Below are 12475 nucleotides of genomic sequence, written 5' to 3'. Positions count from 1 at the left end.
TGTGTGTGTGTGTGTGTGTGTGTGTGTGTGTGCTATATTGTGAACTTTCTATGTCAGGTTCGCGCACACACACCAAAGATTTTGTAGATAATTTTGCTAAGTAATTAAATTTTGTGATGATTCCTTGTCTCTGTTCTTGATGTTATCTTCAGTCAGGAGATGTTATCTTGTATCCTAGATAGTGTTTTCCTTCACTTCAGGGAGAATAGTTTGAGTAGTTTTTCTTTATAGAAGTTCTCCCATTCTTGCCTTCTATTATCCCACATTGATTCATGTCTACTATCTCTTGTAAATTTAATCCTCAATATTACAATATATATTTACTTTTCATTACTGTCTTCCTTTGCATAAAAGTGCAGCGTGGAATAATAATATATTTTCATATGACTGACTAGATAGCTCAGTGGGCAAAGCCATCTTTAGCCAAGCCTGTCAATCTGAGTTCAATCCCTGCAAGCTGTCCTCTGACATATGTGTGAATGAATACACTCACAAAAAAGCATGCATGTGCACCTCCACCCAATTGCAAAAATAAATAAATGAAATTTAAAAATTTGAAAAAAAAAAAAAGAACCCATTGGCTTAAACAACACAACACAGATTTGTCATCATCATGTGCCTTGGATATCAGAAGTTCAAGATGAGCCTCATATACCTAATGTCAGGATACAGTCAGGCCTTTGCATTGGTGCTCTTGGGAAAAAACATTACCTTACCCATCCCAGTTGCAGTCATCTTTGGTTCATGGCCCCATTTTACCATCTTCAAATCCATTACTGGACTAGAGAGCTGGCTCAAAAGTTAGAACACTGGCTGCTCTTCCAGAGGACCAGGGTTCAATTCCCAGGACCAACGTGGCAGCTCACACCTGTCTGTAACTCCAGCTAGAAGGCTTCTGAAACTCTTATACAGGCATACATGCAGAATGTCTATGGATGTAGAATAAAAATAAATAAATATTTAAAAATAAACACTTTAAAACTATTACACAGCATTTTACACCTTCTCTTTGACTCTGAGAAATCTCTTGACTTCATTTCCTACCTTTAAAAGTCTCTGAACTATACTGGGCCCACCCGTACAATGCAGGGTCGTCAGCTCGCTACTTTCAGTCCGTCTTGAGCCTGAGTTCCCCTTTGCTACACCACCTACCAAACGCATGAGTCCTAGGGATTAGAACATAGACATCTCTATGGTATTGCTATTCGGCCAACCATAATCTCCAGTAAATATTTGATAAATATATAAGTAATTATCTAAATTGACTCACTCAGAAATCCCTTAAAATAATAATTTGTTATTCTTCCATTTTAAAGATACAAGAGAGGTGGGGAACAGATTCATCATTAAAGTGCTTGTTATGCACCCATGAAGACCTGAGTTTGATCCCCAGCAGCCATACCAAAACAAAAACAAAGCAAACAACACAAAAGCCACATGTGGCAGCACAGACCTGTGACACCCCCCCCCCCGAGGTAGTAAGACAAGAGAATCCCTGAAGATTGCTAGCCAGCCAGGCAAGGCAAATTAATTAGCTCTTGATTTAGTGAAAAATCTTTTATAAAACAAACAAACAAATGTAAGGTGAAGACCATTCAAAGAAGCCACCCAATGTTGACACCCGATCTTACACATGTATGTACTCCCCCACAACATGCATGAATACATAAGACACAAGGTAAGTAAACAAATGTGAGGAGAAGGAGTTTTAAAATCTAAACCACTTGCCAGATTCGCCTGGGCTATAAAAGTTGATGAACCTGAGTCAGTGTCTGGCCATGCCTATTTGCTCTGTTTTCCTATAGCTCACAAATTTGTCTCCTTTGTGAGTTCCAAAGTTCCAGAGTACAGAAGCCACAATTGTACTGTGCAGCCCCCAAGCCTAGTCTAGGACACGGCAAACAGAAAAATGACAACAGTAATTGTGAGAATTCACCTTGTCCTTGGCCTTAGCCATATGTCTTTATAAGTACATCCCATCCCTCAGACCCTTGAGTTGTGCAGACCTCGGTGGCTACAATATTAGCCCTAATAGTCAAGTTCTGTACTAAAATGTGCAGTTTGAATCGTTCTAAATTGGAGATAGTTTAACACATCATCAGAGTGGATTTATTTCTGTCTTCTGGTTTTCATCCAGAATCCCCAGTCATTATCAATCATCCTGTCTAATGAATGAACACTCTCTGTGAATAGATTGATCCACTCTAGATTAAGACTTTGACCTGACAAACTAGAAAATTGTGACTTACAAATGCAGAGACCTACGTTTTTCAAGGCATTCTCACATATACATTTAATTCTCAGAACAGAATCACATGTAGGGAAGAACAAGTTATTTCTCTCACGTTATGACAGGAAATGCTAGACTCAGAAAACATGAACAGCTTGCCTAAGGTCACCCAGGGAGGTCCACAGTCCAGATTTCCTGACTTCTGCTTGCAGACTTTTCAACTATGTGGTGCTGCCAAGTAGAACAGTCTATGCCTTTTAAAAGGGATGGTCCATGTACTGTGTGCATGCGCGTGCACGTGCACGTGTGCATAAACACACACACACACACACACAGAGAGAGAGAGAGAGAGAGAGAGAGAGAGAGAGAGAAACCCAAGGGGAATTTGCCAGCTCTCCCAGTCTGCCTCACCTCCTCTTTCAGGTCACCCAGTTCTCCCAGGTAGGAGGAGGTTAACCATTTCTCAGTAAACATAATGAAAAAAAGCTCTAGGAATTAGATTAGAGAGGAAAGGAGGAGGGAGTGTAGTAAGGGAGGAAGGATAGAAGGTAATTGGCACTAGAGTGGATTTTTTTAATTTGCCATGAAAAAAATATTTTCACTGACTATAAATTCTGAAACACGAAGGATTAAGAACGGTAATTAACAGGTTTGGGAGAGACCTGTTCTGTTTTCCTTTTTATCTGCTTTTCTAAGTATCTTTCTTATTCCCACTGTGCTTAGCAAAAGAAGGAAGAGAGCTCAGACTCAGAAAGAAGAGTCCTCGAGTTACAGAGCTGGACTAACCTCTTTTCTGAGAAGCTCTCTGTGCTTCTTTGTATGACAATGAAGAGAGAAAAAAATGGTCTCCACTTTACCCACTGCTCTGCTGGCTTAGGGGCCCTCTTACTGGGGAGCAGAGCGCACACTGCCTGCAGCTCACCTCTCACTCCTTCCCTGCCAGATGGCGCTCTTAGAAAAGAACTCTGTGCCCCTGCCCCCAGCACTTGATCCTGTCCCTGATTTGAGGGACAGGAGCTGCCAGAGAAAAAGTATGGAATTCTGCTTTCACACGCTCATGTGGTCAGGAACTCAAATACAGAAATCTATCTGGGCCAGCTTTTTACTACACTGCTTGAACACAACCAAGGTAGGAAAAGAAGCAATCCATGAGGGCTCTTCTGAGTCATTGCTCGGCTGCACTATCCTAAATTCTGCCAAATGTCCTCCAAGCTTTGGTGTCTGAGAGGAAGCAATTCATATGCTCCATCCATACAAGACTTCAAGCCAGGAAGAACTTTCCAAATCACAGATTCCTTCCCTTCAATTCTGTTTTCCAAATGGCCACCAAAGCAACTTTTCTAAAATATACACTCATGCACTCAATGCAGACAGATTCAGTTGGTGTGAGATGCCAGGCTCTTGCCTATGGGTGACAAATGCCCAGAGATTGAGGCAGGAAGCACCTATCTTGGCTTAGATGGAGATGTTCGAATAAGCCAACAGATAGTGTTTTTTGTATGCAAGCAATCCTAGCAAATGTGAATCAAAACAGCTTTGAGAGTGATGAGGGGCAGAAAGTGGCTTGGATGTGGTACTCTATAGGTGATGAGTCACCATGGGGACAAGAAAAAGAATTGACTAGGATAAGAACATACCAGTCAATTGAAAGAGGACGCTTGGCAAGTGAAGCAGGCTTAGGTATTAGAAGAGCATGAAGAAGTCCAGGAGGCTGATGTACTGAGAAAATCTAGGGAAATGATTCTGTAGGTAGAGTGCTTGACACATAAGAACAATGACCAGAGTTTGGAGTCCCAGAACCCACATACAAATCTGGAAGCTTCCTGAAATGTATCCATACATATTCATAAGAAGAGTCAAAATGGAGTTATCCTATACTGTGACTGTATGGACCCTGTTAGACACCAGAGACTAACAAAAGATCCTGTACCAGTAATGGTTTACTTCCTATGGAGTTGTTGTCTAGAGGGGCCCCAAAGACCCCTAAATATTATAGGCTGCTGCTGTTGTTATTGGTTACCCAACAGAACTTGGCAGTAAGATCATATTTCCGATGACATCACACACTTGAATCATAGGACACTGAGAAGTCAAGCTGGTAATAACTTGGAAACTTCATCCCCACCGTCTGGCTTTTGTAACACTGGAAGTGCTGTTCATGTTCCTGGATGAGAAAAGTAATAATCAATCTTACTCATCTGTGAACTTCGTGAGCTACAGTAACAAGCAACCTGACAAGGCACATTCACCGCTGCTACCATAGTGGCACCAATGTCATGGGAGTAACCAACCCTTTTTTTTTTTTTGGATTTAAGGCCTACTCCATAAGATGAACTCCATACGTAACACCACTATTACTGGTCCGAGAGCCAATGGCTAGACAGATCATAGTCTCTATGAGAGAGAAACTACTACTATTATTTCATGAAACGGACATCTTCTAACAACCTATCAATTAATACTCACAGATAAAAGTATCTCTAAATCCCCATCAGAGAAGCTTGTTGGCTGTAGATGATGATTAACAGGACAACGCTGCCAGGAGAAACTGACAACCAGTGTGGCATCTATTCCAGGACAACAGCTTCCTGTGCTGCAGCCACCACATCTCTCCACTGGTTACCCAGAAAATCCACTGCCATCTCCTACCATCTTCTAGATCTTTCTAAGAAGAGCTCAAATAGCCTTTTGAAAGGATCTTCTGGATTTTAACAGTTTGTTGAATTGGCTTTGTGCAGTCAGCCTGACAGCACTGTGGATGTAGAACACAGAGTAATTATCTGTCTCACTCACACCCCTTTACCTCCTAAGTGAAATATCCTCTCCCTGACACCTAGAACTTAGAAAATGGCCTTGAATGGGGTCTTTGCAACTAGAACTGTTTAACTCTGATGGTTTATCCAGGATTATCCATGTGGCCCTAAACCCAGTGACAAATGTCCCCATAATATGAAGGAAGAGGGAGAACTGAGCATCAGACAGTGCAGTGACATCAGAAGCAGAGAAGGAAGAGTAAGTTACCACAGCCAAGGACTGTCTGGAACTAGCTGAGGTGGAAAGAGAGTAGACAGTAGTCTCTCCTGGAGCCTTCTGCAAGAGCACTGCCCTAGGGCTTTGTCTCAGGACTAGGGGAGAAGAAACTTCTGCTCTTTAAGCTGCAGCATTCGTGGTAATTTGTTGCAGCATTTCCAGAAAACACACAAATGACCAGAAGTGGCAGGGCACGTGGGCTGGGGATATTAACTTCTTTCTATCATCCACAGGTCACTTTCTGGCTCCTTCTCTTGACAAGCAAAGCCAGGAATGTTAGGAAAATAGCTCGAGTGGGGTTTCTGGAAGAGACAAGACCATGGTATCCTCAAGAGGACTGAGGATGGGATGGACTCTTTGAAAAGCCACTGAGATGTGGTGGCACATGATTTTAATCCCAGCATTGTGGAGACGGTGGCAGGTGGATTGCTTTAGGTTTGAAGTCAGCCTAGTCTACATTGTGAGCTCCAGGCTAGCCAGGGCTACATTGCTGCCTCAAGAAAGGAAAAGAGAAAAAAAAAGGAAAAAAGAAAGGAAGGAAGGAAAGAAAGAAAGGAAGGAAGGAAGGAAGGAAGGAAGGAAGGAAGGAAGGAAGGGAGAGAGAGAAGGAAGAAAGGAGGGAGGGAAGGAGAAAGAGAGGGAGAGAAGGAAGGAGAGAAAAAAGAAAGAAAGGAGGGAGGGAGGGAGGGAGGGAGGGAGGGAGGGAGGAAGGAAGAAAAGATTAAACCCAATGACTTGTCTTGGGCCTAAAAAGTAGTTGAAGAAATCAGCTTTTCTGGAAGGACTCAGAGAGCATCAACAACCTCATAGACACCCACAGACAAGGGCCCAGACCCAGCTTCGCACTGGGACCCTGTGCCTGAGAAGCACTGAAGTTAGAGAAAGCAATTCCCTGAGTAAGGGTGTGAGGTGAGGCCTCCACTCTGAGGTGCTCCACGAACAGCCGGAGCAACAAAAAGACAAAAGGTGTTTAAAGACTTTCCTTGTGTCACATATGTAAGCCTGTACGCCCCTTCCTGAGTCTGGCAAAAGTCTCCTGGAGTGGTAATTGTCCTGCCGATGTGTCTGCTGAAGGCTGGTGGAGCAGTATTGAAGAGAGGGACAGGACGGAACTGGCCTTAGTCACCTTTGTTCTCTGAGACTAGAGAGGTGCTATCCCCTATGAACAATCCTATTCGAGGGAAGTCTCCAGGGATAGTGACAGCTTCAGAGACCCCACCCAAGCGAAACTAGCACCCTGGGGCTTTGCAGGCTGGAAGGGCAGATTCATTCTGCTTTTTATAGTGTTAGTTCTGTGAGCAATGTGGGGAGCAGAGTGGATGGAGAGAAAGTGGTAACAGAAGGATCACATTCCAGAATGTTGAAATAACAGTCCAAGGAAAGATGAAGAAGACCAGATGAAGGCAGAGGCAGTGTGGGCAGAAGCGCCGATTGGAGAGGGGGCTCCGACTTGGGACACTGAGCTCAGAGCTGTTCTGCTAAAGCAAGAGCTGGCCTGAAGTCAAGTGCTGGAATTCTCTACCAGCTTCCTGCTCCCACAGAGCAGGGCGGCTGCAGCACCAAGGTGTTTTAGACATAGGCAAAGTGTGGCCGTTCGCTTGTCGGAGCTTTTAACTGCTGAAATAAAAAGAAAGAAATGTGTGTAGGGGCGCACAAATAAGCTGCCTCCTATCTTAAATATTTACTCTTTTAAAAATCATAACTTTGAAATCACAGACACAGTGAAATGTCTGCTCTTCAAAGACAATCCTAGAGCTGTCTCTCTTAAAAAAAAAAAAGGTTGTGTGTAGATACGTGTGTGAAATATGTGTGTGTGTATTCATATGTATATGTATAGGTATTGTGTGTGTTTGTGTGCATGTGTGTGTGTGTGGTGTGTGTGTGTGGTGTCTGTCTGTCTGCCTGTAGACCAGAGGGTGATGCCCAGTGTCTATCTCAACTGCTCTTCACCGTACACCCTGAGTTAAAGTCTTTCACTCAGAGCTCATTGACTTGCTAGCATCCTTTTCTGACTCTCAGACTCTAGGCTGAAAGGTGCTCTCCCCCTACCTCTCTCCCCTCCCCTCTTTCTGTGTGTGTGTGTGTGTGTGTGTGTGTGTGTGTGTGTGTGTGTGTGTGTGTGTGTTCTGATCTCCAGTCCCCATGCTTACACAGTAAGTGCTTTACCCACTGTTATTTCCCCAGTCCCCTTTCTTTGTCTTTTTGGAGATATCAGTTCATCACATACCACCAGGGTTCTAGTCTGACAAAGAGGCACACTTTTCAGTCAAGTGATGAGTTTCCACTGGACTTGGCTGTGCCTTCCTGGGTCTGTGCACTGGAGAAGAGTTTTGAATAGAAACTGGAGCAGGTCATGTGGGAGACCAGTATTCGGGTCCTCTAAAGTAGACAGTGTGGCCTGGCTGCTGGCAAAGGAACCCAGAGAATGATCCAAGGGTCTGATGAACCAAAATAAAAAGTCAAAAAGACACAAGAGGGAGGCTGAGAGCAAAGATTCCGAGACAGGCCTACCAGCTACCAACACATAGTGAAGACAGGTCCTAAAACTAGAAGTTAACAGAATGGAGCTGAATGTGCCCAGTCCTCCTAGCAATGTGCAAAGTGGCAGCATATTCTAGAGGACTGGGCTTGTGGTCAGGTAGAAGTCTTCTGTTGTATAGCACACAACTGAGCCTTGTGTCTATAACAAGCTTTTGCTGATCAGGACACAAACATAGATTTTTGATCCTCTCATTCTGTCTCTAGTCTTGGCTTGTGTCGTGGGCAGGACCAGATGGTGAGATGGCACTGGCTGTGAGGTCACACGACCCTGTCTCCCCTCCTCTGGCACGGCAGTGTGGTACTTGGAGTTTCACATTCCCAACTTATAAACGGGGCTGATTTTTGCAGAGAATGACCAGGCACGTGTGACTGTGACTTGAGAGCTCGGAGCACCACAGCACAGTGCTGAAGCCAGGTCCTCCTTTGTCAGTGGGGTGGGGAACTCCTTCTGGCCCAGATCCAAACCTGGGGACTGTAGCCACAGCATTATGACTTGTGGCACAAGATCCCATGCCACCACAACCATGGAACTGCCCCTCCTTGTGACTGAGCCCTGTGGTATGCTTCATACCCCAGTTTCTCCTTTTCTACTGCCCATAACCACCTGCCTCCCGCCATGACCTAATTCGGATCTGTTCTCACATACATTGAACACCACCCTAAGTCCAGATCCACAGTGGTCTTTAAGTATAAACACATGGGTTTTACCTGACCACTAACCAAGCCTGGACTGCTTGGCTAGTGGGCACAGGATATGGAGTAAAGATACAATCACACCAGTTCTTCAACAAGCATTTCTCCCCAAAACCATGTGCAAGGTTCTGAGTTCCACTGAGTTGTTGTCTTCAAAACCCTGGTTTTGAAGATAAAATGGAATCACCTCCACCCCAAGGAAGACTGCTCTATGTACCAGAAAGCTCTAAGTTCTGACTTCCCTCACCTTTTTAATGGCTCTGAGCATTTGGAACTTTAAATTATGGCAGTGTGATTCACACAGTAGTAGGCCCACAGTAGGAGGCCCATAGTAGGCCACCAGTTCCTAGAATTATGTACAGGCCTCTTACCATGCCAGACACACACACTCAGGAATATTTGCTGTATCTATAAGATACTTCCCCTATCTTCCACCTCATCACCCACAATCCCATTGCTTCAGAGTCAGGAAACTATAACCCACACTCAGTTTTTGAAAATAAAGATTTTTTTTTAAACTAGGGTTTATTTTATATCAAATTCTCTGTTCTATTGAGAAGCTGTGGTAGAGAGACCTTACTTCCTGCAGTTGCAAGCCCTCTTTCCCCCGATGTCTTGCCTGCCCTGGCAAGGAAGTCGAAGTTTTTTTGTCTGCCACAGAGAGATAATAACCAACATCATGTTGGGAACATAGCAAATGGATTATGGGTAGAAGCTGCTCCACAGTGTGTGTCTACCATGTGAGGTCAGGTTGAGCCTTGAAATGACAGGTGATGATGGAGAAGGATGAGAGGCCATCCATATCTGGGGGTAAGAATAACCTATTCCAGCTAAGCTGATACCAGGTAAAGACATATACAAACTCAGAAATCAAGAACCTGCCCCCAATGGACCAATTTCTCCTGGTCTCTAAGATAGATACATTTCCCATAAGACATTCATTCAGATGGGGCTATGGCTGCTGAACAGAATAGTCTTGTTTCCTCTTGTGATAGATATTCTAAGAGGAAGTCCTTTCATTAGGCCATGAGCTGATTTGGCAATTGCTGGCTATGGTAGCTACAAATGACTTTTTTACTTGATTTGATAGAGCCAGCATGAAAACCCCCAAATATTTTCGGTTAGCATTCTGGATGGTTATCAAAATGGACTTTCCTTGAGTAGGTCAGGGAGTCCTGAGTTGCATAAGGACCTAGGAGAAGTGTGTCTGAGGCAGGCTTGGGCATAGCCCTGGGATGTCATAGAAGGAAATATTGAGACATAAACAAGCTGGGTAGTCAAGAGGAGAGACTGGTGCTCAAGTTTGAGGGCCACACTGCTTGGACAGTGTGCTGCCCATGGTTGGAAGTGCAGGAAAGAAACTGTGAGAAGCTACATACCAGGAACAGGCTAATATAGACATGAAGTCCAACTGACTTTGTAAAACCAGCTCATTTTTTCATAGTAATGAGATGGGTTTCTTCTCAGTCCCAGGAAGACCCATGGAACTTCAAGCTTTCAGCACAAGCCAGGAATGACGATGGTTCTACCCAGGGTTCTTCACATCCATGTGACATTCTCTCTACCTGCCCAAGCTGTAGGTACACCACTCTAAACATTCCTCGGGACTACACTGGCACAGTTCCCTGAACTTATAGAGAAGACAAAGGGTTGCTAGTCCAGTTATTCCAAGGAGAAAACAGGCCTGGAGATGAAGCACTATATGGGCCCCACTAGGAACACATAGAGAAAAGAAGCCACCCAGGGCCCCACCCAGCCTTGAAGCCCTCTCCCTACTACACTGCATAGATGGTGATGACCTTCTAGCTCCTAAGACAGAGCATAAAACTGTGGAGGTCCTTGTGATCCCCACCAGCCATCTTAGAGCCTGCCTGCATGTGTCATTGACACACAGTGATACAGCCTTGCCATGGCTGGGACTAGGTACAAAACACCCTTCCTTGGGGTTGTGTAAGTGGCATCCCACTGCTCTGAGAATGAGGTGAAGTCTCTAGTAATGGCATGGCAACAGTGAGTGCTAAGGAACACTCAATGCTGATATTAGTAACAGTCATAATCATATTGACAGTACCGCACTGCTGGTTCTAAATAGAGATTGGATTTTAGTCTTGAGGTTAATTTGTTGCAGAAAGCATCAGATTCTTTGGAAGCTCAGCTGCCCCCTGTATGAGGGACAGTTATCCACAAGTGACCCTCTGACTTTGCCATGCCTATATAACACACTAAGAAGCCTGAACCACAGGGTAGTTAGGGGAGCCATTTGAGGGCTTGAGTTGCACAAGACAAGCTATAGACCAGATACTGTCTAAAGGTCCCTCTGGTGATGTGGCTTTGGACCAGACAGGACTAGAATTGGAGGCTAGAAAACTGGAAAATGTGGGTAAACAGCCCTGGCTGGAGACAGAGAGGCCTGAATTAGGGCAGTAGGAGTGGAGAGATGAACAGGACCTAGCAGGAGAGTTTGAATGAGGAGGGAAAAAATCTGCTCTTCGCTCCTGGAAAAACAACTGTGAATCAATGATACCATCTTTATCCCCAAAGGCAAACAGATCCTTCATTAGTGCTAGCAATTGAGAGCTGTGTGAGGTTTGGTACCCACTAGCTGCTAAACACGTATATAAAAGGAAGCACACCATATGCTGCGGTGAGTTCATGCCAATTGGCCCCACTCACATATATACTGCTTTAATTTTAACACTTCATTTGAACAAAAGTCTAGTTCTAATGAAGCTAAGGATTCCCAAAGAGATTTTTCCTGCAGGCCAATGTGACTTGATGTCTTTCCCCAGTACTGAAATGTCTCTCTCAACAGCTAAGACCTGGACTCAGATGTCAAGTCAACAGAACAAGTTACTTCTGGGACAGGTAAGAAAAGGTGCCTCAGAAGGTAGTGAGGGTTCCATCCTCAGAGGCATGCAAGCCAAACCTGGATTGGCCACTTGGTGGGGTTGTTGTTGAGCCGATTCAGGCATCAGAAGGTGAACGGGATGGGGATGTTGGGCTCGATGACTTTTAAGGTCTTTCAGAACCGTGGTATTCTGAGAGGTTGAATCATAAATGCAGTGCTGGCAGATCAGGGAAACCCCACCATAACAGCAGGGTGAGAATGAGGATCTAAGATTTTTCACGTAAATCTAGAAGCTACAACCACGTCAGAGAGGAAATCTAAGCAGCTGGTCAACCAAGGTGGGCCAAGAGCACTCAAAGCTTGGCTTCCAACACTATCCTCAGAAGGTGGCACCCCCCCAAAAAAAAACTTCTTTTAGAGATAAGGGCAAGGAAGACTTTGTTTGTCCCTTCCATATAACTGACCTCATGTCCCCTTTGACCTGGGCTGTCAGGAAGCTCATAACCTAATTTGCATAGGGAAACAGCAATCTTGACACCTTTTGTCTGCTCTTCTTTGGTGTCTTTCTCTTTCTACCTCACCAATATCTAGCTAGCTTCTTGTATAAACCTTCCGTGGTCCAACCCTCCCCCACTCCCTACCATTTTCACCCATAGGATACATTTCTATTGAATGCTTCCTGTAAGCGACCTTAACTGTTCTGAGAAACAAAGAGAGAATAAATAAGAAAAGACAACAGTAAGCCAATGCCTAAGAGGCACATCACTACCTTATCTAGGTAAACTGAGGAAAAAGCAAGAGGGCACTGGACTGGGTCCAAAGTCTAAAGTCGAGGGAGCAGGGGGACCCTTGCTCTCCTGGGCTCAGTTTCCCCTTCTGTAAGGCAACAAAGATGACAGCTTGGGTCTCCATGAGCATCTCCAGATGCTACCATGTCCAGGTGTCTCTTGTCTGTAGACAATATCCTGGGCTTCTTTATTGTAACAACACACACATGTAGCATCTGTTACATTTCTCGTTAGGTTCTGGACACATGCCTGTGGTAACCTCCATGCTTCTCTTGATGATCTTAGGGGAGACATACTCTCAGTGATTAGGAAATCAATAGCATGTGTGTATGTGTGTGTGTTCGT

This window comes from Grammomys surdaster, unplaced genomic scaffold (genome assembly GCF_004785775.1).
Source record: "Grammomys surdaster isolate TR1022 unplaced genomic scaffold, NIH_TR_1.0 199, whole genome shotgun sequence".
NCBI classification, from domain to species: domain Eukaryota; kingdom Metazoa; phylum Chordata; class Mammalia; order Rodentia; family Muridae; genus Grammomys; species Grammomys surdaster.
This window is presented reverse-complemented; position numbering follows the sequence as displayed.